Source organism: Canis aureus, chromosome 6, assembly GCF_053574225.1.
Source record: "Canis aureus isolate CA01 chromosome 6, VMU_Caureus_v.1.0, whole genome shotgun sequence".
In the NCBI taxonomy this organism is placed as follows: domain Eukaryota; kingdom Metazoa; phylum Chordata; class Mammalia; order Carnivora; family Canidae; genus Canis; species Canis aureus.
Genome location: NC_135616.1, coordinates 22,839,131 through 22,867,100, shown reverse-complemented (window position 1 = coordinate 22,867,100; position 27,970 = coordinate 22,839,131). Strand labels below are relative to the sequence as shown.

General features: G+C 35.2%; 1 long non-coding RNA gene across 1 annotated transcript; it reads right to left on the bottom strand.

The window, feature by feature from the left end:
- Nucleotides 1-23,567, bottom strand: LOC144315599 (uncharacterized). Its single transcript, XR_013381325.1, has 2 exons — nucleotides 23,161-23,567; nucleotides 1-142 (listed from the first exon to the last, which is right to left on the bottom strand). It is a non-coding gene; the product is annotated as an uncharacterized LOC144315599 (long non-coding RNA).
- Nucleotides 23,568-27,970: the final 4,403 nt, after the last annotated feature.

Sequence of the window (27,970 nt, the reverse complement as noted above, 5' to 3'; positions counted from 1 at the left end):
TCAGGAAGATAACTTTATCCAGGAAACAAAACATTGGTTGTCAGAGGGGAAGGCATGATCATAAATACACTATGTTGTTCATCATATCGATTTGTCTCTTGACTTCAGTGTGTGCCTGGTTCCACTGGAAAAGGAAGTGCTCCTGTAAAACAGAAATGATATTTTCATGAAAGCCTACAAACACTGACTACCAGCAGTACCAATACATGGTTCCCAGTTGGAAATAAAAGGTCTGATTACCCTTCTTGTGGAACCGATTAGAACATCTACAGTTTGAGGATTCCAGGAGGAGATGGTAGTATGTGGCAGATGATGATAACTCTGTATGAGCATTCATCTCTGAGCACCGTGCCCATTGGAACAAATATCACCAGAAGGGTGGAGAGGAAGAAAATGGTAGATGTCATGGAATGTTTGAGTGAACATGTTCATGAGCATGCAAGAGGCATTCTGTAGTTTCTAACTAGAACATAATTGTTCTAGACAGCTGGCATACAGGATAAATTTTGTAGGGACAAGAGGTTCTCTCATAACAGCTGGGAAACAAGAACCAACAAAACAAATATAACAAAGATTCATATTGAGGGATGCTCAGGCCATTTACCCTACTAGATAGTCATTTCAAGGTGTTGATTAGCTGAAACGGAGTTTGAATGTTTTCTCGGTCAATTAAAACCACATGTACATCTTTTAGAGAGAATATATAGGATGGCTGAGAAGTGTGGCTTTTATGAAAACAGACAGGGTCCCTATGTAACAGAGCTAGTGACTGAAGCTGCACCAAACCCCTTCTATGTTGTCCTGCTCTTATACCCTGAGAAAAATGAGTTGAAAGTGACAACTGTGGATCTTAATCATATGTATAGTGGCCCAGTGTGCTGCCCATATGCATACTTAAGTGAGATTGTATTTCTATAAACTAGTGACCAGAGAAAGATTGCTAGCTAGAAGAATATTGTTCTTCACTTGCTGCCTAAAGTGTTCAGATCTGCAAGAATCAGACTGTTATTGAAAGAGAACAAGCTGCTAGTTACCAGAGGTGAAATCAGGAATAGAGATTAAGGAGGACAGTTGTGATGAGCACCGGGTATTGTCTGGAAGTGTTGAATTGCTATATTGTACACCTGAAACTAATATAACGCTGTATGTTAACTAACTGGAATTAAACTAAAAATTCAAAATAAAAGTCTGTAGATCTGACTGAAACTTTCCTTTTAGCCCAATATCCAGCATGTACTCCTCTGAACTACTTATCCTGTCTCCAAATGCTCCAGAAAACCCTTTCACTCATGTTAATTTGCTCTCATGGTATTATCTTCTTGGGATGTCTTCCCTTAGCCTCTGTCTCCTTTCTTAGCCTGACAAATTCTTTCTTATTCTTTAAAATGCATCTCAAAGACATACAAATGGCCAGCAAAGACATGAAGAAATGCTCAACATCACTCGGCATCAGGGAAATACAAGTCAAAACCACAATGAGATACCACCTCATACCTGTCAGAATGACTAAAATTAACAACTCAGGAAACCACAAATGTTGGTGAGGATGTGGAGAATGGGGAACCCTTTTACACTGTTGGTAGGAATGCAAACTGGTGCAGCCATTCTGGAAGATAGTATGGAGGTTCCTCAAAAAGTTAAAAATAGAGCTACCCTATGACCCAGCAATTGTACTACTGGGATTTATCCAAAGGATACAAACATAGTGATTGAAGGGGCACATGCACCCCAATGTTTATAACTGCAATGTCTACAATAGCCAAAGTATGAAAAGAGCCCAGATGCCTATCAACAGATGAATGGATAAAGACGTTATATATATATTACTGGAATATTTCTCAGCCATCAAAAAAGAATGAAATTTTGCCATTTGTGATGATATGCATGGAAGTAGAAGGTATTATTCTAAGTGAAATAAGTCAGTCAGAGAAAAACAATTATATGATTTCACTCATAGGTGGAATTTAAGAAACAAAACAGTTGAACATAGGGGAAGGGAAGGAAAAATAAGATGAAAACAGAGAGGGAGGCAAACTGAACGAGACTCTTAACTCTGGGAAACAAACTGAAGGTTGCTAGGGGCAGGGGGACATAAGTGAGGATGGGCATTAAGGAGGGCACTTGATGGAATGGGCACTGGATGTTATATGCAAGTGATGAATCACTAACTTCTACCTCTGAAACCAATAATACACAATATATTAATTAAATTGAATTAAATAAATTAATTAAACATAAAATAAAATGTGTCTCAAATGGCTTCTCTTTGCAGGCTTTCCTAACTTCCTAGGAAGAGCTAGTGTTCCAATATTCATATCTATTATAATACCTAACACATTCTGTTACATGATTACCTCTTAACCTGTTTCCAAGTTAAACTGTGAAGTCATAAAGGTAAAGTCTGTGTTCTATCACATACATTTCCTAAATGCCTAGCAGAGAAAAGGTTAATAGGGCTCATGAATATTCAATGACTGATTGACCAACTGAAATAGGAAATATAACAAATAATTTAAAGCTCTGTATTCTTCAAATCCTGCCTGTTTGTTGTTGTTGTTTTGTTTTCATAACATTTCATTTTAAGACTGAGATGATTTGACAGGAAAATCTGATTAGGCATTTTCATTTCAAATGGTAATTTTTGTTTTTTAAAGAAAAAGGAGATTTCTTCTCTGCTTTGTAATTCCGAACCTTTGAGAAACAGCCTCTTGAAAATAGATTCTTGGCCAAATGCTTAAATTTTTTTTTTTTTTCTGAAATGGTACATTTATCACTTAAGAGAGTAGGACATGACTCTTCAGTTAACTTTTTGCTTCGTCTTATCAAATGCATCTAAAAATGGATTATGAGTGAATGGTTTAGGGAATTAGAATAATGAATAGCTTTGTTTTTTGTTTTTTTTTTTTTCTTCTAGACATCTGCTAGTCCTGGGTTGTTGAACATGTTGTTCAGATGGGGCTACTCTTCCTGGTTCAGTGTAGGCCTACATGGGGAGTGTCTGCTCAGACAATAATGCCAACAGCAAAGACAGCACAGAAAATGAGTGGTGGGAGAAGGTGGGGTGTATGTAGGGAGCAGGAGATAAGAAGGGTAAGAAGCGGAAGGGAAAGGAAAAGAGAAAAGTTGACAGAGTACTTACTGATCAGGTCACTGGATTCCCTGGATCCAAGACAAATCAACCTCTATATTTTTTTGGTATTATATGAGCCAATAAATTTGCCCTAAGTAATTTGAGTTGTATTTGAGCTAATATCATAACCAAAATTTTCCTGCCTATTAGTTTTAAGTGTTCAAGGTTGAGATTAGAGCCATAAATCTTAGTCTGTAGCCTGATAGCCATTATAGGAAGAGATGGAAATTTTCCTCAACACACAGAGCAAGAAAGAAGAACAGTGGTAGTTTGCTCTTATCACTTGTGCCTTTCCCACATAAATTTTCTTTAAAATGTTTCAACTGGCCCGTTACTTACTGCCACACATTTATACACACACTGACGTGTATGTGCACAGATAAAAGGGAGAAATTATGACAAGGGGAAACCAAAGTAAAGAACCTTCTACATTTTTGTTCATTTATTTAGAAGCAGTCAATTTAAAAAATATATTATAAAATTATCAAATATGTGAATGAACACAGCATTCCAAATGAGGGGTATTCTTTGCAACTTAAAGAGTATGTGTTAGGCAGTTAAAGGAAATAGAACCAAAAAAGTATAAGGGAACTTCAATGTCATTAGATCAGAGTCTTACTCTCTCATCCTCTCTGTGAAGCAGACCCAGACAATTGACAAAAATAGCCCATTTTCTCCCCCCAAATTTGAGATAGTGCCAGACTTACTTTTTTTGAGTGATCCATTATACAATAGAACACTTCAAAAGGAAATTACCTCTGATGTGTGGCTAGACATCTAGCTTGTTAAAAAAAATAAATAAATGAATTCATTAATGACAAATTAATAACGAGGGATCTTATAGGCAAACCAGCTCAGTGTGTAAGCCCCTAATCTTTGAGGCTGATGTCATAAAGATCAATACTTTATTTTATCAACTTAGCCTTTGATGAGACTCAAGGAGTGGAACACCAGATTGGAAATGCTTTGTGTAACCATGGTTAGGCATCACCATGTTTGGTAGGAGGATACCATTCTCCCTAGAAACTGAAGTACTTTCTGAACACTTGACATAAGTTGTTTCAGTACTTTACATAACATATCTTAAACTCCTAATAACAGTTATAGGAAGTTTAATCAAAGAGGTTAAAATTGCAGGGCTTAAGCTCTATAAGAACAACAAACTTGTATTCTTTTTGAACCATTTATACCCAGAATCCAAGTGAGAATTGGCATAAAATGGATACTCAAGATATTTGCTGAATGAATGAAATGAGACAGATGGTATTCAAATAAAATTCCAAATGACTATAAAGCCCGTGTAGATTCCAGGATGACCTATTGAGTCCTAGGCTTGGGTGTGAACAGAACTAACTGACTATGGAGTAAAAGAAGTTGTATTGTAGCTGCTGTCTCTGAAAAGATCTTTTGTAAAATCTTGACAGGGAAGACTACTATGTACCTTAAACCAGGTAAACAGGAATTTATCATCAAATTTCTGTTGCCAAGTCACCAAGATCTATAATATATAAACACCAAAACAAAATAAGAAACAAACCTTGTCATCAACTCCACCCATCTGTCCACCAAATAAAAAAAAACATATTTTAAAAAACTTTGATAGATAATGGTATTAATATGACATCAAGGTAAAAGTCATGCTAGATTCAAGACTCTATTTTGTTAGTTCATATTAACTTAAACTTTGGTCACATTCAGTTCCTTAACACCATTGGATTATAGTTACTTTAAATAACAAATAAGATTCTTGTGAATCTTCCCGAGTAGTCCAGCCATTGCTGGCTACAAGAAAAGATCAAAGGAAAGAGTCACTTGTCCTCTTTGAACCACAGATTCGACTAATATGGAATGGTACATGAAGCCAGTAGATAATTACTTCAGGTTTTATAGTACATAAAACCATAGGGTTTCATAGTATAGCGGAAAGAGTCTATAGACAGGTCAGGACGATGTTATACTAGTGAGCAAATAATCTGCCATTCAAATCATATGGTTATCAGAGATTAGGCTTATTAGTCATGAATGAACCTCAGGTTTATTGTTTCTTCTAGGATAAATTTGTTTCTAATTTTTAGAATAACATCAGAAATCAATTAGTAACTCCATGATAAATATGGAAGAATATTTGGAGAATTTCATTGTGAATATTCTACTCTTAAACTATGTATGGGCTTTATTGCAGTGTTGAGTTCTGTTGAATACATAACATGTACAAATATTCTAAGAATGTTGAGAAAAAAGAGAATAGAATCATAAAAATTATTTATATGGGAAAGAAGGCTTAATATAATGAAATCTATGAATCTTTATTCAATCTAGAAAGTTGAAACTTGGGAAGAATAGTTATTTTCATATCTATTCAGTCAGCAAACATTATCTTAAAATGGTTACATTTTTCTGTCATACTCAGTTTCTCACAGATTTTAATATTATCTTTTAAGTTCATATGCTTTTTACATTTTCCTCCCTCTGCTTGACTACTTCGTATCTTCAAAGAGTCATCTTGGACTGAACTCTGGAATCCTTTCAGATTCTCTAGACAGACAGTAAATACTCTTTCTATAGGCCCCTGAAATGCTCTGGACTTCTGACAGAGCATTTGTCCCTTTTAGGTTTTAGGCATTAATTTTCCCTAAAAAGCAAGACAAGACAAAACAACAGTAAAAAACCAAAACACCAAAACTCTTTAAACTCCTTGAGTTCTCACACAGTGTTCAGAATACAGTATGCAATCATATGTACTGTATAAGTGAGTAAATCAGTGAAATAAATGATTTTTAGTCCTTTCAGAAAAAATGTTATCAAAAAATAAGGAAGATGATATGGAGAAAGTGATGTTGAGAATCCACAGAGTTCAAGGAAATCTCTTTTACATTCTGCCCCAAAAAAACAATCCTGGGAAATCCACTTGAAGATTTCTGGAGGAGCATCTGGGTAGTTTAGTTGGTTGAACCTCTGACTCTTGCTTTAAGCTCCAGTGATGATCTTAGCATCCAGTCCCAAGTCTGGCTCCTCATTGAGCCATGAGTCTGCTTCTCCCTCTGACTCTCCTTCTCCTTCTGCCCTCCCCCAGCTCATGCACATTCTCTCTCCTTCTAAAATAAATAAACATCTTTAAAAACATTTCTGGATTAAATATTTTTAGCTTTGATTTTTTTTTTAAGATTTTATTTATTTGAGAGAGAGAGTAGAAGCTAAGGGAGAGGGAGAAGCAGACTCCCCACTGAGCAAGGAGCCCAATGTAGGGCTTGATCCCAGGACCCTGAGATCATGACCTGAGCCAAAAGCAAGCGCTTAACCAACTAAGCCACCTAGGCTTCCCTTAATGAAGATTTAAAAGTACATAAAATTAAATGCTCAAACCACGTCCAAAATATTATCTTCCCAAAGTCTAAACTAAATGCAAAACTCTAAGCTACAGAAGGAGCCAGTCATAGATGAGAGGCTACTTTCTGAGAGAAATGAAATCCAACTCATTCAAGCCTAATGCGCACTTGGATTAACTTGATATGATGTGTGGTCATCAAGGTCATCTCTTGGAGACATTCAATTCCCATAGATAAAAGCAAATGGAAATGTGCTAAATTACTGTGAGGCAACTCCGCATCCTCCCCCAGGGTCATCACCATCCCCCAGCATTCCCTAGAGCTGCTGCCTCCACCTCATTGTCTGCCCATCACTTTAGCATCTGGCTTCCATCTTCAGGCCCAGAGACTGCCTCCCTTCATTGATCTTTTGGGTATGTCTTACAATCAGAAGGAACACATCTGAGATACCTCAATGGCTATTTTCATGCTGACTTGAATTGCAGTTGATTGTTTACATGTTTCCCCCTAAGTATTCACCTCTCTCTTACACAAGCTCTTAAACATGCGTGTTCAGTGTGCACACAGATACACATACTCAAATGTAAAGCTCCTAGAAGAAAAAGATTGGGCTTACTTGTCTTTCACAGAGTTTTTCATGTTGTAACTTAATATGTTTTCAAAGAAGGAAGAAATTATTATCAGAGAATAATGCATGGAAAGTGCTTAATTAATACTTGTGGATTGTTTTCCTAAATAAAGGAAAACAGTGTGTAAAAGAAAGAAAGCATGGAAGGAAGAAAAGAAGGAAGGAAGGAAGAAAGAGGTGTTTGGGTACAAAGTTTACTTTATATTAAGAGATGCAGTTAGAAAGCATCATTTATATACCCTTAAAGTGGGGTATTAGAAGATTTATGTGTCTCTCTTTTTAATAAAGAATTTACTGTAAAAAGACATTAAATAAGGGAAGAAAAATGTGGTTAAGGAAAATGGATAGATGTACTCTGCTGTTTAAAATGTTCCCTGAGATTCATTCATAATAGGGTGTGAATTTTGTGACCTTACATATGCAAGCTTGCACTTACTGTATCTGTGAAAAATAAAACAGAAGCCTACCCAGTTTGATTGAGATCTTGGTGTAGCCTAAAGAAAGTTAAAGAGACCTAGTTTTCTTAGCTGGCTGACATTATAAAATGGGGAAATTCTCAGAAACTGGAGACTAGTTGATAAAAACCACCACATTTTTGTTGCAAGATTATGCAGCTCCACCAAACTCTGAAAGAATACAAATGGCATAGTTACTTGCTATTTATATGTTTCTCTTAAGTCAGAATACCTTAACATGAGAGGAAATAATTTATTTTCCGGGTCAAAACTAAATTTTACGGCTTTGTGGAAGACAGAACTCTTTTAAAATTTCTGTTTGTGTTCCTGTATCCACGCATATTATTTTCTTCAGCTCTTCTCACAAATCCTGCATCTAGAATCCTTCTCTCAAAAGCTGTATCACAAAAACCCACCCAGTCTGTCATCATCACCATTTTCAAGAAGTGTTTATCAGCCCTCAAGTGGAGTGCTTTGGCAGCCACTACTCTGGAAACTACTCCTGAGACGAGAGTATTGTCTGATTCATCACATTGGAGAGAAGGAGGGGTTGTTACTTCTGGAGGTGGGTTTCGAGAAAAACAGGAGGCTCTAATACCTCACCAATGAGTCCTCATTATTCTATGAAATCTGCTTCATCACCCTCTAACATACCAACTCAGCTCATAGAGATTTTTCTCTTTTCTATGGCCACTCAATATATGTTGCTTTCCTAAAGCAAAGCAATCTTGGGCATAGGAAGCTTGGACCCATCCCCTCTGGAGGGCTTGGATACTTCTCCAGGTCAAACCAAACAAGTACAGATTCTGGACTTTTATTATCAGAAAGGCAAGAAATTATGTAAGTTCTGTGTCATAATGCAGTCAAGATTTTTTTAAAAATATATTATTTACTCATAAGAAACAGAGAGAGAGAAGCAGAGACAGAGGCAGAGGGAGAAGCAGGCTCCCAGCAGGAAAGTCCTATGTGAGACTCAATCCCGGGACCTGGATCACGCCCTGAGCCAAAGGCAGATGCTCAACCGCTGAGCCACCCACGCTTCCCAAGATTTTTTTTTTTTTTTTTTTTTAAGTGGAGCACTAATATTTATCTTCTGGAAAAAAAAAAAAAGGACGCAAAACCACTCTCATTTAGAACAGCAACAAAGATGATGGTATCAAAAGATGTTATTTTGGAGGGTTAGAGGTGAAAGACACAGAACACAGGCTGGGAAAAGATTCCAGTTTGCTTTTTAAGAAAACTGTTTCATCCAGGAAAAAAAACATGTCCTTTGGGATATTAAAGAACTTGGTAATAAACATTATATATTTCAGAATGTGAGAAAAAAAAAGCAACAGCAGGATCTGGTATTCTAGGTGAAAATTACTTTGTCGAATTAATCTACACACAGATCTTCATTTAAAAAAATACACACACACCACGCTAAAACTGCTTATTCAGTGACGCTGCTCACCAAAGGAATTATTCTTTGACTCTGTTTTTAGTTGGGCGTGGAAAGGTAATTTTTTCCCTTGGCTGGAAGCTTGGAGAGGAGCCAAGGTGAACACCCATGTGAACACAAAACAATTAGGAAAGATTCATTCTGAATCAGTTGGTTCCCATGAACAAGATGGGATTTATTAATCTGCCCTAATTAAAACTAATTAAAATATAGACTTGGGAGTGGGTACACAAGTTAACAGAGAAAAAGACAATCATGAGATACTGAATATATAAACATTCTGAGATCATAAGGATGAACATTAATATGAAATATAACATTAGTATCATTATTACTTTTCTTAGTAGTCATTATTTTTAAAGAATAAGAAAAGTATTAATGTTATGATTTCTGTCTCACAAGTTTGGCTTTATAATAGCATAGATACACATAATACTTGAAAATTGGATAGTCTCAAAACTTAGAATTAGTAATTCTTTCTAAATAAAGAAGTTTGTTTCAGTTTCCTGATTAGACTATGCAAAGTCAAATTATTAACCATGTAAGGTAGTTTTCTTTGAGAAATTAAAAATCAATTTTATTTGAAAATATAACTTTCTTTTCTAACTTTTACAGAGTTAAAGAGTTTTTTTTTTAATGGAAACATTAAAATATGTAACAACTTTCTTTTATACAATATTTGCTTAAAAGCAGAGGCCAAAATAATTGTTATAGTTGCCTAACAAGTACATGGGACATTTGTTTTCAAAGTTATGAGTAAGAGGTCAAATTCTACCCATTGGGTTTATTGGTACAGCTACAAATACCTTTGGAGGAAAAAAGGCACCACCCAAACATTATTTAATTCACAAGTGCAATTAGTTACAAGCATTTTCAGCTATAATTTTGTGAAGTCTTACAGTATTATTCCAGCTAATAACAGCAGAGGTCATTGGTGAAAAGTTGATCTGATTATACTGTAATTCTGAGAGTTACCTTGCTTTGATCGTGAAAATGGGTTGTGTGACTATAGATTGAAAATAAAACCTCATGGAATATTATCTTCTTGAGAAGTTTTACTAGCTCAAATTTATTTTCGGAATTTTGTGTCTCTCCACTTTATACAAAGCAGAATCATAGTTAGGCTTCCAGAGTGACTTACAGTGCTATAACCACTGGCAGAAAAAACACAGTGCTTCATATTTAAAGTTGAGCAGATAAATAAAAAGTTACATTTAACAGTTTTGATTGAGATGAGTGAGCCCACTGGAAATCATTATTGACTTGAGATAAAGAGGCCTTTGCTCCTGTATTCTGCAAATGATATATCACTGAAGTAATTGGTTTCATTTTTCTCACCTGAAAAATTTGGAGATAGCTACGGATCAACACTCACTTATTTAACAGGAGTACTTTGTTTATAATGGTAATAACTGAGAAGAATTTTGAACTTGGAAGATACGGTACAAAGACAACTTTAAGTTGCCTTGACATTCTGCAATTTAACACATCAGTTTTACCTTAATATTTAGACAGACTCTTTAATTCTATAATCTGATTAGGTTTTCTTTTCAATTTTCCAGAAACTATCGAATAAGTAGTATTCCTTTTATTGGAGAGAAAAGCAGTGATATCAAATGCTATTTCTTAATTAAAATGCTCCTTAGTTGAACTTCTCAATTTTCATCCATTATCTTTATCTATGTATTTTTTTTTTATAAATTTTTATTTATTATTTATGATCGTCACACAGAGAGAGAGAGAGACAGAGACATAGGCAGAGGGAGAAGCAGGCTCCATGCACCGGGAGCCCGACGTGGGATTCGATCCCAGGTCTCCAGGATCGTGCCCTGGGCCAAAGGCAGGCGCCAACCCGCTGCGCCACCCAGGGATCCCTATCTATGTATTTTTACATATCGTAATCATATTGTATAAATCTTTTACGTGATATTTTTAGTAAATATGATATTTATTTATTTTATTTTTAAAGGTATTGTCATAGTTTATCCTTATCAGAATTCTTTAAACTATCTCATTAAACCAAATATATTTCGGGTTTTTGACGTTTTTTCCCCCTTTAATTTTTTGTTATTACAAGTATCTCATTAACAGCTCCTTGAATTTCTCTTTGCTGTTTCAAATGGCTTCCTTAGGATAATCTGTTCTTAGTTTTCTCTTTCCCCCTGTAATACACCTTATAGAAGCCATTATTAAACTAAAAGGTAATACTTTATTGTTTTTAACAAGTCTGCCCTTAGTTGATATATTAGCTTTTTGAAGGAAGGGAATATATATTGATAATATCCATGTTTTAGGCTCCTAGCATGGATATCCAATAAAAATCTGCTGAATGAATAAATGAATAACTTTCCAGAAATGGAGTAACTGTGATACGAATTTCTTTATGATTCTTAAAATATATTGTTCCCCAAAGCATTGCATGATTTATAAAAAGCTACTAACTGTTTTCTTGAGCCCATTTCACCATGACATAGCTGTCACCATAACTGAAAATATTTTTGGCATTCCTATGGATGTAACATGTCATCTCAAGCTTGTTACAAGTTATGATTCTTTATGAGCAAAGATAAATATTTTTCAAATAGTTATGGAATACTAATTTTAAAATATCTTTACTTAGCCACTATTTGCTTAATTATTCATCTTATTTAACACCCATTCAATATTTATTTTTGAAGCATATGTTACATTTGTTTCTTTCCTTAAACCTAAAGTAATATTTTAGGTCAGTGATTTCTTAATCAGTTTTAGGAAAATAACTTTTCCTAAATAGTGACAATTACACTACTGAAAGGAATTTAAAATTTGATCTGGTTTAATGATCCTTTAACAAAGCTACTCCCAGAATTTTGAAACAAGTTGCTTCAATTAAAGATCTGACCTTATAGTAGAAAATAAATTATAAGGAATGATACATATTTTTTAAAGATTTTATTTATTTATTGAGAGAGAGAGAGAAAGACAGCAAGTGTGAGTGGGGAGAGGGGTAAAGAGAGCGAGAGAGAATCTATAGCAGACTCCACACTGAGGATGAGCATTGATGTGGGGCTCTATCCCACCAGCTGAGATCAAGACCTGAACCAAAACCAAGAGTTCAATGCTTAATCTACTAAGCTACCTAGATGCCCCTGGAATGATAAATTTTAAATCTTAGGCTGAGTTGCTCTACTTTGGTTACACTGACCCCAAATACTGCTTTCCTGAATATGCTCTTCACCCCTTTATTTATTCATTCACTGACCACTGACCACTTAAATGGGTCTATGGGATGTATCCAGGACCCAGAATGCCCTAAATTTCAGCACTCATTCAATATCAGCTAACTTACAGACCTTTATCTAGTCTCTTAGGTTTACAGTAACAAAACACATTGCCTTCCCCCAAGGAATTTAGAGTCTGTGTTGTTCTCACTGCATAAAGTCCTATTTTTTCACATTTTTTTTCCCTTAAAAGTACTACCTAATCTTAAAAACCCAGCTCATTTGATGCCATTTTCATGAAACTCCCTACTTCCATAGTCAGAATTGATCTCTCCCACTTGTACCTCTCCTGTAACTTTTGTTAGCCCTATTTTTAAGCACATATCCTATTCTGTCTTTTGTTACAGTTACAAGATGGTATAATGATTAAAAGCGTACTCTTGAAGCAGATTTCCTGGGTTTGACTCCATTTCTATGTCACTGCTACTCAGAAAATTTCTCCACATTGCTGGCTACATGTTCCTCATCTACAACAGTAAGAGAATCTACTCCAATGTTTGCTGTAAGGATTAAATGACAATATGTGGGAAATGCATACACTCAAAGAATGTTAGCTATTACTATCTTCACTATCTTTCTCTTTAACTAGTGAATTGCTGAAAAAAGGACTCTATTTTATTAATTTTGCGCCATTGATAATTATCACAGTAAATATCAGGTAGTAATAATGAATAGTATTTTAATTAGAACAAGTTTCTTAACGAGTCCTTTTTCAGCTTTGGAAATCATCAAAGCATCCTGGATAAATCTCTAAAAGAACAGAGAATTAGACTGATTAAAAGTAAAATGATTAGGTAGAAAAATGAAATCACTTGAAAAAAATATGTCCTTGAAAGTGCAGATTTATTCAGTGTGATTGAAGAATCGACCCCTCAATTATTTCTCAGAGACTTCGTTGATTGATAAAGTTGGTTTGTTGGGTAGATTCCTTTAAAAATCTATTTATTTTTAATTACCAAAAAAGATGCTATATACCAAGGTGGGATATGGGACCCAAATACATCATTTATAGCTACAATTAGTGAGAACTGTGTCCAAGACTCCTCAACAAGCATTAGAGTACAGCTCTAAACCCCATGGTCATCCATCAGAAAGGATAAAATAAAAAGACAGGAAATATTGAGAGTTGTCAAAAATGTAGAGCAATTGGAACTCTCACACATTACAGTTGGAAAGTAAATTGGTAGAAACACTTTGGAAAATTGTTGGGTGCTATCTACTAAAACAAATGAACATGTACCTACCCTATAGTTTATGAATTCCACCTCTTTGATATATATCTGTCATAAATGAATGAATATATGCACTGAAAGAAATATGGGAATGTTTGTGGAGGAACTACTATGCATAATATCCCCAAATTAGAAATGGCTCAAATGTCCATCAATAACAGAATGGATAATATATTACAGTGTATTCATATAGTGAAATACTATACAGCAAAGAGAATAATTAATCAATAATACCCCCAAACACATGAATGAATCATAGAAACATAATATTGGGTGGAAGGAGCCAGATACAGAAAGAACATACAGCATTATTTCATTTATTTAAAGTAAATAGACAAAAGCTTAAAAACAAAAAGGAGACAAAACTATGCTGTTAGAATTCAAGCTAGTAGTCAGGTGTTTTTTTTAAAGATTTTTATTTATTCATGAGGGGCACAGAGAGAGAGGAGGAGACATAGGCAGGAGGAGAAGCTCCCTGCAAGGAGCCTGATGCGGGACTCGATTCTGGATGGCGGATCATGCCCTGAGCCAAAGGCAGGTGCTCAACCACTGAGCTCTCCAGGTGTCCCTAGTAGTCACAGTTGAAGTCAGTGATGGAGGGCCCTGATGTTCTAGATCATGATCAGAGAGCTAGTTACACAAGATGTAGTTACCTGATAAAAATTCATTAAGCCATATGCCTGTGATAGGTGTACTTTTCATAGGCATCATAGCTACACCATATTTATATTATATGTTCATTTAAAAAGTAATTAAACTTTCCCTATGAGTCTGAACAGAGATTCTTACAGTTTTGCTTTTATAAAGAACTATTTAAATCCCCTTAGAACTGCCTAAAGGAAGCAGGTGAGCAAAATACACTGTGAAGTCCTTCTCCTACACTCAAGTTTCTGTTTTTGTGTTGTCCAAAGGCATCTATACTTACTCTTCTCTGTCTAGAAAGATCATTTTAAGGCTCTTTTCATAAGATTTGAAGGAAAAGAAAAACAAAACAAAAAAACAAAACCAGCCCTATCTCTGGTCTTCTGACTCAGCCACAGGAAAACCTGGCAATAAGCTCCAGTGTTTACCCACCCTATCTAAAAACCTGGAGGCCTTTATGTGAATGGAATTCCTTTGACGCCACAGCTATACCTGAAGAGGTCAAGCATCATGGGCTGCACAAGTAATAATTAACATCAACTATTATTCACCAATTGCAGAAACTAAGAGTTTACATTACATTCTTGTGTCCTCATTTCCTTGTACTGGAAGTCCATAGAGGAGAGTCAGTTTCTAATAGGAAATTTGATAGTGGGTGGAGACTCTGGGCACTGCGTCTTTGGTGTGACTAGCCATGTTGTGCCAGGGGCAAAGGAGGAGGGAGGCGCACTGAGGGTGACTATGCCCTGTCTCTCTTTCCCTGTTCACTTTGGCAAAGAATTGCATATATAACTTTATTTTGCAGGAGGGATCAGGAAGCAAATATGTCTCAAATGCAGAGCACCTAAAATTTCTAGGTAGCTAGTATGGAATAATAACACACATTCTTTCCTGCTAACTTTGTTTTTATATTGTGTGACTTCAGTTGAGCACCAGAAATGAGCTTGATGCTGTCCACAATTCACTTACTGTCACATTCCATGAGATTAGGGAGAGTTTAAAATACAATTAGTGTCATCTCTGCTTTTAGTGATCATTAAATTGTGTATCTGTTGCCCTTTTATGCTTGGTGTGAAATCAGCTTGTTGATTAGAATCAGTGTTTTTCACTCTACTTGGTTTATGGCAAAACTGACTCCTTGCTCGACAGTTACTGAATTTCTTTTCTCCTCAAATGTCCAAATGTGGATTCATTTGGCAGATGATGTGACCAGACCTTTTTTTTTTTCAATTGGTGGCAAAATCTTACTGCTTCTTCCTCCATGTTACTTTCCAAATTTATTTTCCCCTTAAGACTTTGATCACCAAGATTTTTTTTTTTTGGCCTCTACACATTTCTCCTTCTTCTTGTCATTCCCAAACATTGTAATCCCAATTATTATTTTTTCTTGCCTATGCCCTCTCTTTTCCAAGGCAGTTGTTAATTGCTTATGTGAACATTTCCATTGTTTCTTATATTTCAACTTCTGTTTCTATCTTATTTCTTTCAAGTTCCCCATGCTACAATCACACTTTTTTTCTTTTTTATACTTCTTTCTATTATATCACTCATCCTTAAGTGATCCAGTTTCAGTTAAAATAGCTTTCCCATTCTTTTTCATAAATTTTCTCTTTTCAAGCCCTATTTAGCAAAGTGTAAAATAAAGGAGCCCAGATATACAGTATACAGACATACTTCTTCATCTATATCTGTAATGTGCTTGCTGGGTGTAATAGCTAGTCTGCAATACTAGCTGAAGAATTTAGACCAAATCTTCCAGGAATTTTTAACTTGCTGGTCCCAAATATACAAAAAAACCCCAGGTGTATGGGATGAATATGTTGGAAATTTTTGGTTTTCAATTTATCAGTAGATTACATAGACCTTTCCTTGTCCCTGTGTTCTATTTTGCCCATACTCAATAACATCTAGATAAATCATCACTCCAGCCATTGCCCATCACCACCCAGGGTCTTGCTGTTGTTGCTTCTGTGACTTCAAGTCGAGTCCTGGTACTTTTCCTCAGCCTTTGGAAAACACCCCAGGAAAATCCCTAATATACAGTAGGCTCAAATACTCAGAGACTGAAAAGGGAAGGAACAAAGCTGAAGAAAGAAAAAATAAATAAGTGGAAGAAAGAAAAATGATATGCAGAAGAGTAAAGGAAAGAAACAGAATGAAGGAAGACATAAAAATGCAATAGAGATGGGGAATGGGGAGACTCTGGTTGGGGAAAGTCTAAAGAAAGAAAGTTGCAGACATTGGATGGGACTTCCAGGGGCTTCCGCTTTGCTAAATCACATGGTTGTATATGGATTAGTTGGCTTGCACATTACCATCTGCAAAGAAACACCAGGACTTTGTGCCTTTGACACAAAAGGCGTCATTGGTTTTCTAAAATAACATTTGATTACATGGCAATCTAATTTAGTAAACATAATAAGCTGATATTGAATTTTAGATAGGAGATTACTGACAAACACTTTAGAATTTAGACATTTAGGGGTTCCCTGGGAGGCTCAGCGGTTTTAGCGCCTGCGTTCGCCTGAGGCGTGATCCTAGAGTCCTGGTATCCAGCCCCGTGTAGGGCTCCCTGCGTAGGGCCTGCTTCTCCCTCTGCCTGTCTCTGCCATTCTCTCTCTCTCTCTGTCTGTCTCATGAATAAATAAAATCTTACAAAAAAAGAATTTATCCACGTGTTTAGATATGGAATAACGAACAAGTGACTGGAAATCAACCAATAAATGTTGAAGGATGGAGAAACACATCTCATTTTAAAAGAAAAATACCTACACCTAGAGGGGCTCTGTTGATGAATGAGATGGTATAAGATTAATGACTGTTATTACTGAGAATATGTTTGTTCCCTCCTCAGGAATTGTAGGAGTGTGGAAGAATTTAGGTACACCTGACTGGGGATAAATGGAAAGATCTGGAGATTATGTGATTCTTATTAATGAACTCTATGTTTCAGTTATTCCTACAGACTAACATTTCCCTTGAGGGGACTTTGATCTTTGATGGAGTATTTAATCAGCGATGGCATGATTGGCATGATAATGAACTCTTTCTTCCTATAAGAGTCCCTACTCACAAAGTATAGGTCAGGAAACTTGCCTTTTAAAAATAATGATAACAGCCATAACCATCTGTATAGAGAGAGCATTATAGCTTCAAAAGTATGTCAACGAATAGTATTTTTTGGCAGGTAAAAAACCTTTATGGGTTCTTATTTTAAAATGAATTGAATAGAACAAGTACTTTAAAATTCAATGTTTATTAGAATTTCCCTCTTGATTTATGGGTCCAATGTTTGTTTCAAGAATCAGTCTTAATATTCATCATGATTATTTTGCTCCAATTTCAAGAAATGTGAAGAAAGAATTGGCATTAGAAATAATTAAAAACTTTCTGATAAGAAAATGACTCAAAGTTGGAAATCAGAATTTTGAAATGTATCTCTGTCACTTCATCACTTTGCTGATATGTATTAGTAATAAACTTAATATAATGAATCAGGAAACAGAAATCTTCATAGATATAAAAAGTCTTCATGAAGATTTTTATATTGAGATAAAATATATTTGAAAGCAAAGGCTATACTTTAAGTAGGAATCCTTCAGAGATCAAGTCATTATGATGATGACGATGATAACTATGTTGTTTTCATAATTAATAATGGTTTATAGTTTTACTAGCCATTTTAACTAGCAAATGTAATCATTCACGAATAAGTACAACTAGCTGCAAATGTTGAGGAGAGATTTGCTTAGCATGCTGCCACCTTCAGGAAATTTTAACTTATGATAATTTGTATCTGTTGTATTGGAGAATTCATTTCTGTTTAGGGGGGCATTAAAATTCCCTGTACTCAAATTATTATTTTCTCTTGCCTGATAACAGTTGGTACTGTTGATATTTTTAAAGTTCTGTTTTGGAAAGCATTTAAAATGGGCTATGTTGTTCCATTCAGAAAAAAAAATTATTTTTATTAATAAAGATATGTGAATTTTATGTACTTTAAAATATTATCCCTGACTTAACAAAATACATACATCACTATGATTGGATAAATAACTAAATATCATTCCTACTTAAAAGGGATTAAGTGATAAAGCAATTTACTTACAGTTTCTTAGGCCTTTTAATTGTGTGACTTTTAATGTAATTATGCTTCATTGATTCTATAAGATATGCTGAAGAAAATTATGCTTTTATTTAAAAAATCATCTTTTACTCAATATTGGGTTGAAATATTACTAATTATTTTGAAGTTCACCTCAGGTCATATTTCATGACAAATGTGAATCTACCTAAAGCTAAGGATTTATAGAACTCTGCAATTAAACTCCTCAAATTTCCTCAATTGCCATCATGTCCTGAAGACTAAAATCACAGATGAATAATAATTAAAAGGCGTTTCTTTAAACATCTTTCTGTGTGTAGAAAGAATTAAATATTTATGTATTTCTACAGAAATAACATTCTTCCAAAACATATATGCCTATGTTAAGAGGTATTAACGTATTAGATTTTTTTAAACAAGAAGAACAAATGTTTACAGCACTCACTGAAATTATGCAATAGTTACATAGAGTTAATCATTGTTTTCCACTCTACCGCTAAGCACCTCTCTTTAAAGTATTTTTCTGGACAATGGTACCTATAGAAACAGAATATACACAGCTACACACATGTGCATTCATGCACACACACGCTATGTACACATGCACATATACATTGTTTGAGAGAATTTAATCTGTACATCACATTGCTCTTACATAGTTTGAGTACTTATTTCATTGCTATTAAGACACTTAAGGAATTTTCTTATATATAACAATTTTTCTCTGCACTTAAGGGATGATCAAAAAGGAAGTAGAAAATATTGGCTTATATGTAGGAAGAAGCACGGGGGTGTCGGTGTGTCAGGGCATGAGCCTGAGCTCTTGGCTTAAATCTTGTTTTTTTTTTTTTTTTACTTATTGTGTAACTTTGGGGATGTTACCTAAACTCTGTAAGCCTTGATTTCTCATCTATAAAAAGGGGACAATATTACCTACTTCAGTTTTTGTGGAGTTTAATGAGATAAGGAATGTGAAGTCTTTAGCATAGTGTCTAGAATATGGAAATCTCAAACATATCTACAATCATCTTCTACATTCATTCAATTAGGTGTAGATGAGCAAATTGTCTGGTAATCTTGTTTAGTGCATAGTTCACAATCAGCCTTTCAACTTTACTTAATTGATTACATCTGTTTAAAGCTTGTCTTTGTTTTATTTGGCCAGTTATTCTCTGTATTACTGCTTTCTAAAGATGTGGAACATTTGCATATATGCATGCACACACGCATGCTGAGTATGCAGAGGTAGTTCAGTTTTTAAGATAATTTAAATGTTTTCATTTATTTTTTTTAAATTTTCTTTAAAGCTTTTTATTTATTTATGCAATTTCTACAACCAACTTGGGGCTTCAACTCATGACCCAAAGATCAAAAGTCATGCTTTTCTGACAGAGCTAGTCAGGTGCCCTTAAATGTTTTTATTTAATTCTTTACTCATAAATAATCTTTCCTTATATATATAACCACAGAATAGAAACACAAAGTCCCATTTACAATTGCTCATACTTTATAAAATACTTTGCAACAAAATTTTTAAGTTTATATTTACAGGGGCACCCAGGTAGCTCAGTCATTTAAATGTCTGACTCTTTTTTTTATGTGTATTTTTTTATTGAAGATCGGTTTGCCAACATATAGTATAACACCCAGTGCTCATCCCGTCAAGTGGTCAAGTGCCCCTCTCAGTGCCTGTCACCCAGTCACCCCATCCCCCCCGCCCACCTCCCCTTCCACTACCTCTTGGTTGTTTTCCAGAGTTAGGAGTCTCTCATGTTCTGTCTCCCTCTCTGATTTTTCCAACTCATTTTCTCTCCTTTCCCCTTTAATCCCTTTCACTATTTTTTATATTCCCCGAATGAATGAAACCATATGTTTGTCCTTCTCCGATTGACTCTTGATTTCAACTCAGGTCATGAGATCAAGCCCTGTGTAGGCCTCTGTTCTGAGAGTGAAGTCTGCTAGGGATTTTCTCTCCTCTCTCTGCCCCTCCCCCCACTTGCAGTCTAACTTACTAAATAAATAAAATCTTCCCAAAAAATTATATTCACAGAGAAATAAGGATTTATATAAGTGAGAAATTTCTCAAGAGGAGGACAAATGATAAATATCAGAGTTAACAGTTTTCTCCTATGTATTACCTAGTAGTTTCTTTTTTAAAAACGTTTTGATTGGTTGATAGGTTTTAGGGATATTTTAGGTCTTTTTCTTCACCTCATTAATTATGTCCATTTTGGAGTGAGGTATCTCTGGACCTATATTTGCTCAAGGATACTTCTATTCTAGAAATGATTTCTTAATTAATCAACTATAAAGTTATTCAAAAGGCATTTAAGATACAATGATTTTTAGGGGGCGCCTGGCTGGCTCAGTAAGCATGTGACACTGGATCTTAGAGTCATGAGTTCTAACCCCATATGGGGAAGAGAGATTACTTTTAAAAATAAAATAAAATGAAATGCTGGGGTTTTTTGTTTGTTTGTTTGTTTGTTTTTTTAAGATACAATGATTTTTACAAAGTGGCCTGGAATCCCTTGAACTTGCTAAGCCTCATAGTAGTTATAGGCATTTTTACCTGATGCCTCAAGATTTTTACACACAGAATTATACCATCTTTAAAGAAAGGCCATTTTTATTTCGCTTTTGCCAAGTGTCAGGTCTTTCTTATGTTTCTCTCAGAAATGTTATATTGATCAAAACAAGCCAGACATCAAAGAGTATGGACTTTATAATTTTATTTGTATGGAGTTCATGTACAGAGTATGCAAAACTAATATATGGTGATAGAAATCAGGAAAGTTGACTCTGGGGTAAAAGAGGGCTATTGATTGGAAAAGGGCATGGAGAAATTTTCTAGTGGGATAGATATGTTCTATACCTTGACACAGATACTGGTTACAGGGGTATATACATATGTCAAAATTCGTTGGACTATACAACTAAGATTTGTACATTGTTTTCAATGTAAATTCTGCCTCAAAACAAAAATATTTATTTTTATTTTATATTACTTATTTTTATTTTATTTTACTTATTTTTATTTTATTTTATCTTATTTTATTTTGGTGTGGGGAAATAATGGAGTTAATGTCTAAAGATGACATCAGAAGCCTCCACATAGTTCCATTTTGGCTTAGGATTCTATCCTTGATGGACCAGGAATACCAGCCCAAAATCTAAACCACGAAACTCCGTGTAGGCTGCTATGGTTAAAGGTTTTTTTTTTTTTTTTTTTTTTTAAAAGGTTATACTAAGATTCTAAATAATTAAAAACCCAGTAAATAGCTGAAGAGGGAAAATGATCACCTCCATTGGAATAACTAGGAATGAACTCTTAATTTGAAATCTCGCCCAAAGATTCAACTAATATTTTTAAATTCTAGGATTCATTATATATGGATATAAATTGACATATATATGATCACATCTTTTTTTGGTAATTTGAGTTAACAGGAGATTACTTACTTTCAAACTGGAAGGTAGTTTGCAGGTAGTTGCTGTATCCATTTGTAAGTAGCTCAAATAGGCTGGCGATTGTAATTATGTGTGTTTATAAACATAAAACATCTATACACAGCTAAATAAAATGTGTTTTCAGCACAGCTCAATGTACAAAGTCTTTTCTCAGAGAAGGAAAGCATTTTAAATAAGTAAAATGAGTGAGTTACTTTAGTTGAACATTAAGTTGAGTGCAGGGGACTAGCCTCTGATAAGAAAAGAATGTGGATCTGGCTTTCAGAGTGAGAAATGTTAAGGAGGTGCAGTTTGCTTTGTAAATAGCAACTGTGATGAGACACAGAAAAACAGAGATGTGCTAAAACACAATGCCAGACACCATTTGCTTTAAACAATCTTCTGTTTCTATTTAATTTATATATAAATTTCCAAAAGTGCTAGCTTTAAAAATAATTAGACAAATATATTCAGTCTTTTAAAGTGTGTAAAAAGGTTTTAATTTTTTTGTAAAAACAATCGTTAGATACATAGATATAAACCCCAGTTAAGAAGAAAATCACGCTCTTCTGTCCTTATTACGATAGATACACCATGCCAGGAGGGAGTGTGACCTCTCATCCTCCTGGGTTTGGGCATGTACAGCCATCTCTTCTCTTGGTCACTCAGAATTGTCACAAGGACATTTATACTGAAACTTGAGACTTGAGTCTCTAAAATCCTAGGAAATCTATAGCTCCCTTGGAAATTCCCCCTTCTTATCTGGGAAATCTCCTAAAGGTTATAGGATACTTTAGGCACTACTCAGCCTCTGCAGAATCCATTTAAAGGCCTACGGGGTGGGAGTCCAGCTGAGCACAAATCTTTAGAGTCCTTGGAATGTGGAGAAGATGCAGTCATGCTGTGACTTGTCAAGAATTTGGGGGTTTTCTGGGTTCAGAAAATATGCTCAAGACCTGCCACAGTGACAAAGTGTATATTGGAGGGAATACTTGGAGATTATTTTGTTCTAAAAACTGCCCTGGAATTTTAGGAGTGTAGTTCAGGAGATCCAGGGAACCTGTGCTACTGAATAACCAGACCAGGGCAAAGATTTACATCTAGGTGTCTCAACTCCTGGTCCCTATTCATCGAAAAAATATCAGCAATGTGCTTTAAAATGTAAAATAAAATGACAAAGCATATATGAGACAAGTTAGCAATCTCATGCCCAATGCTACCTCGTCCCTGGTTCCTATCTACCAGGGCAACTCACTTTCAATTCTGTTTCTTCTGAGATGTCTTCCAAATTTTATAAAGTACTCTTCAGTTTAAACATTGAAGAGTAATCTATTAAGTTTCTTTTGTGGAAGATGAGACTATCTTTTACTTCTCTTTAAAACATCAAATGGAAAAACCCTGTCTCGCACATTTTCACACATTTCTCTCTCAACTCCTCCTCCCAATTCAGCTCTCGCACAATTTTTGATAGGATGAAAATTCAGCACTTACCTTGTCCTGACGATGGATGTATCATTCACAGCTGAACTGCATAGTACTCTCTGATCATATTTCATTTTTTCTTTTTCAAATTACATTTGAAATGATATTTTCAAAGTTCATGTATACTTCAAATTACATGAAAACGTAATTTTCCATTTCCCTTGGAGATAGTCGACAATTATTTTGTTGCTTAGGTTTCTATGCACCTTTCATGTAGTCATTCCAAACACTTTCACTGAACTTTGAAAACTTCGATAATCATTCACTCAGATTTTTAACGTGCTCATTTGTTAGTTTGTTTGACTTTGTCTTTTAGCTTCCCTCCTGGAGTGTTCTCTCTCTTAGCTCTGATTTGATCTGCCTGTCTCCTTGTTAGATTAGTTTTAGGACTTCCCTCTCCTCTCATTCTTAGAAATTTCTGCTCCTTTTCTCTGTTTTTGGATTTTTTTTTTTCATGTTCCATGATTTCTGCTTTCCTGATTTATTCCCTTGCTTTCAGAGAGCAACTTCTGAGAAAGGGTGCATTGGAAGTAACTATTCTGAGACTTGATATATGTGAAAATACCTCTATTTAACTCTCACACTTAATTGATTATAAGACTAGGTATAGAATTCTAAGTTAGAAATTTATTTCCCTTAGAATTTTAAATATATTGCTCCATCATCTTCTGGCTTCCAAGATCACTGTGATTTGTGTTTTGTTATTTAGTGGGATTTTGGCAAGGAGAATTATTATTTTCAACCTCTGATATTTAACTCTTTCTCTTATGCCACATTGATTTCTTGTTTCCTCAAATATTTTCTCTGTTCAAGCACACCTGATTGTTTTTCAGAAAGGGCAGGAGATAGAGCATTGATTCATGCTTTCAGTGTCGTATGACATGAATAATAATTTTTTTTAAGTAAAAACAAGCTTTGATAAAAAGGAGTCATAGTACAGTTGAAAAAGAAAGTGAATAGGCCAAAAGAGTTCCAGAAAATATCAGAGAACTCTGAGGTTACTAAAGACTTTATAGCCTTTCTAATCAAATAGCTATTTCTTTATGGCTCTTAAATTTCAAAGGGTGGCCCAAAAATTGCTTGGAGACTTCTATAGGTTTGTGCCTATGTTACTGGATTTTTCTGGAATTCAAATTCCCTAAAGCCTAGGGATAGACTTATTACTATAGAAAGATTTCCATTGTAAATTCCTGAATTACATTTTATCCATGAAACACCATTTTCAGAAACACCTTTTTGGCATTTAAGACATATCTTTTAAATTTATCTTTATACTTTATACCTAGTCATGTGTTCAACTGGCTCTAAGCCAATAAGTATCAGATTGAACTTAAAGAGATACAGCTTCTAGTAGGCCTAGTGATTTCCATCTTTAATGTATTAAGTTTATGCAACCTAGCCTTCTTATCTCTAGTATTAGCATTTTTCCTTTCATAACTTTCACTTACCTTTGCACAATGATATGAGATGAAGAAAATTCTATTTTTAACACATCCTTTGTGAAAAGTAATTGGATTGTGGGGAAAAATGATTCAGGAGAGTTTCTAGTTAGATACTATAGGTTAAATACACCAAAAATCAAACCCAAATGATTAAAACAACTGTTTTATCAATCTAGTGGAATTAAAATAACTATTAATGTATAGGGGGGATAAGGATAGAGAGTAAGTAGATAATTGCAACTATGCTTTTAAAACAGACAGCAGATGGATACGTGGAATTTGAATCAGTAGTTCTTTGAGAGTTGAAACTAGAATTAGATGGATTGATGCTTCAATGCCAAAAGCCTCAAGGTTTGGAGATAGATGCAGATGGAGAGGAAAACAAGATTATGAGTCAATATTTGAAGTAATTGACACGCCTTCTTCCAAATCCTGCACAGCTGATGGATGTCGCTCCTTTACTTGAGAAGACCAGAAGATTACTCTCTGGAGAGGTCAAGTAGAGAGACTCTGGACTTACAGCCACACCCATGCCTAAATGGGGTTTAAATAACTTCTACATTCTGAATGGTAAAACCCTAATCCCCTTCCTCCTTTAGCTCAGAGATGTTGACTGGCAGGATTATTTCTTCAAGGTAGGAAAATGGAAGAAGATTCCTTCTGGAAAAAAAAATTTACCAGCCTTATCCCCTTTCTAAAGACTTACAGACATTGAGAGTCAGAATTCAAACTTCATTTCCTAAATAGATTACTCTGTAACAATGTCTGTAAATTGATAAGTACTATCTATCCATGTACACCAACCTTCTATTCAGATTTTCATTGCCTTGCTCTTAAATATGAATGGCATCAAACTTAGCCAGCCCGAAAGCTAGAAAACAGAAGAGAATAGCCTTTCAATTCTTAGGGAAAATAAATATAAACTTGGAGTCCTATTCCTAGCCAAATTGTCTATTAAGTATAAGTGTAGAATATGGAAATATTCACATATCCGACCTCCAGCTTTTTCTCTAATATGTCCTTTCATAGTAAGCTAGTAGAGGGTATTATTTGTGAAAATGAAAACTAATCTAAGAAAGAGGATGACATGGATCAGAAATCAGGAAATCCAACACAGTAAAGAAGAAAATGCTCAGGATGCTAGGGAAAGGAAGACCCAGTATGATAACTGAGTCCAGCCTGGAGAGCAACCATACAGATCAGAAGGAGGACAAAGACTCTAGGAGACTCTTCTCTAAGAATCATAGACTGCTGATATATTTGAATGATTTGCATTTTTCCTAGAGACTTCGGGCATGATATGTGCATAGAAATCTAGGCAGGCAAATAAGAAGCAGAGCAAAACATGAGGTGTCAAGTGGCAGAAACTTCAAACTTAGAGTACAAAACATGTATTAGTGTTCATTGTGTATAATGTACCTAATGGTAAGTTGGTTTAAATTTGAACATAGGATAGTTGGAAATTGTTCAGATGTGCATAAAAGTGTAGTCAAGCTTTAAAGGAAACAGTCCATGGTTTTCCTTTACTTGGGCCTTATGTTCTGAGTTTTTTCTGCTTGAGTTGGTCATCCTTAAGATGTTTGATTGGCTGATTGTTCTAATCATGCAGGTCTTTGCTGAAACATCAGTCTCTGACTAGTCTACAAAAAATAGCACCTACCATCACTGTGAATTAACTTCCTCTGGTTTATTTTCTTCATCAGAAATACCAATTCCTGAAATTATGCTTTTAATTTTATTTTATGCTATTTTAAAAATTGTTTATTTTCTATCTGGTTCTCTGCTGTTTCCCAGAAGTTAGAACATTGTCTGGCATGTGGGAGGTGCTCAAAAACAACAACAAAAACCAAAACTGTGGAATGAGTAAGTCCATGCCTGGTAAGCTTCATGGAAGCAGAGAATATCTTGTCGACCATTGTATCTTCAACTTCTCACCAAATGTCTATTGGTAAATATATTCCAGAAACTTGTGGGTGAATAAGTGAATGAATAAATGAAATCAATGATGAGATTTCTCTTAAAATCTTTGATAAAAATAATTGTTTTGAAACCTTTGGGGGCTTCACACAAATAAAGAATAGTCATTTGGGGGCACTTGGGTGGCTCAGTTGGTTAAGCAGCTGCCTTCAGCTGAGGTCTTGATCCCAGGGTCCTGAGATCAAGGCCCACATTGGGCTCTCTGCTCAACAGGGAGTCTGCCTCTCCCTTTTCCTCTGCTCTTCACCCTCAGCTCATACTTGCTCTCTCTTGTTCTCTATCTCAAATGAACAAATAAAATATTTTTTAAAAGAATGGTCTTTTGTGTAGTAGAACTCAGGATGACTAATGAAATAAATTATTTTCTTCTCCTGGAGGAATCTCAGAATCTGAACTGCAAGCTCTGAAGATGTTCCCTCACACCTGAGTGAGCAAATCCAAATAAGCATGATTACTAACTCCATTAAAAGGTGAAAAGTATACTCTAGGGTCAATGTCAGTTCACAGTCTCTTAGGATTTCTATCCATGGCAGGTAATCTGCCTTGTGTGCCCCTCCTCTCTGTATTTGGAGATATTCATGATTTATACAACTCTGGGTAAAGAAGGGAAATAGTTTTGTACATTATCTGTGAATACTATAACTAGAATTTTGTTGACTTCTTAAAGAAATATGACAAAAAGTGAATATTGTAAGAAATGGACCATCCCCTGAGAATGTAATCAACAATATAGATAAGTTCTGGAGAGTAGATAGTTGTGAAATACTGAGCAAGGGATGGGGGTGGCGGGTGGGTGGTGGCATTCTCACTTCTCTGCCTATAAATGGCCCACGGTAAGTTAGCTTTATATTTCTTTTTTTTTTTTTTTTTTTTTTAAATTTTATTTATTTATGATAGTCACATAGAGAGAGAGAGAGAGAGAGAGAGGCAGAGACACAGGCAGAGGGAGAAGCAGGCTCCATGAACCGGGAGCCCGACGTGGGATTCGATCCCGGGTCTCCAGGATCGCGCCCTGGGCCAAAGGCAGGCGCCAAACCGCTGCGCCACCCAGGGATCCCTAGCTTTATATTTCTATTGGCTACATATTTCCATTGTCCTTCTTGATAAAAAATATTTATGTATATTTTTTCTTTAGAAATCATGAAGAGAAAAAACCCAAACTCATTTAAATTTAAGAAAGAAATGATTTAAAGAGCACTTCATTGCTCATTTTGATGTTTTTAAGAGCTGAGAGTGTGTTCTGACTTTCATTTGGGGGTTCCACTTTCAATGAGCAGTGCTGACAAAACAAGGAATGTGGTTGCTCTTAGGCTAAAGACAAGTTCCTACCTGTTGTTTCTGTGAGCCTTAACTATGTAGTCTAACTCTGATTCTGATAAAGTGGAGACGTCCGTGAGAGA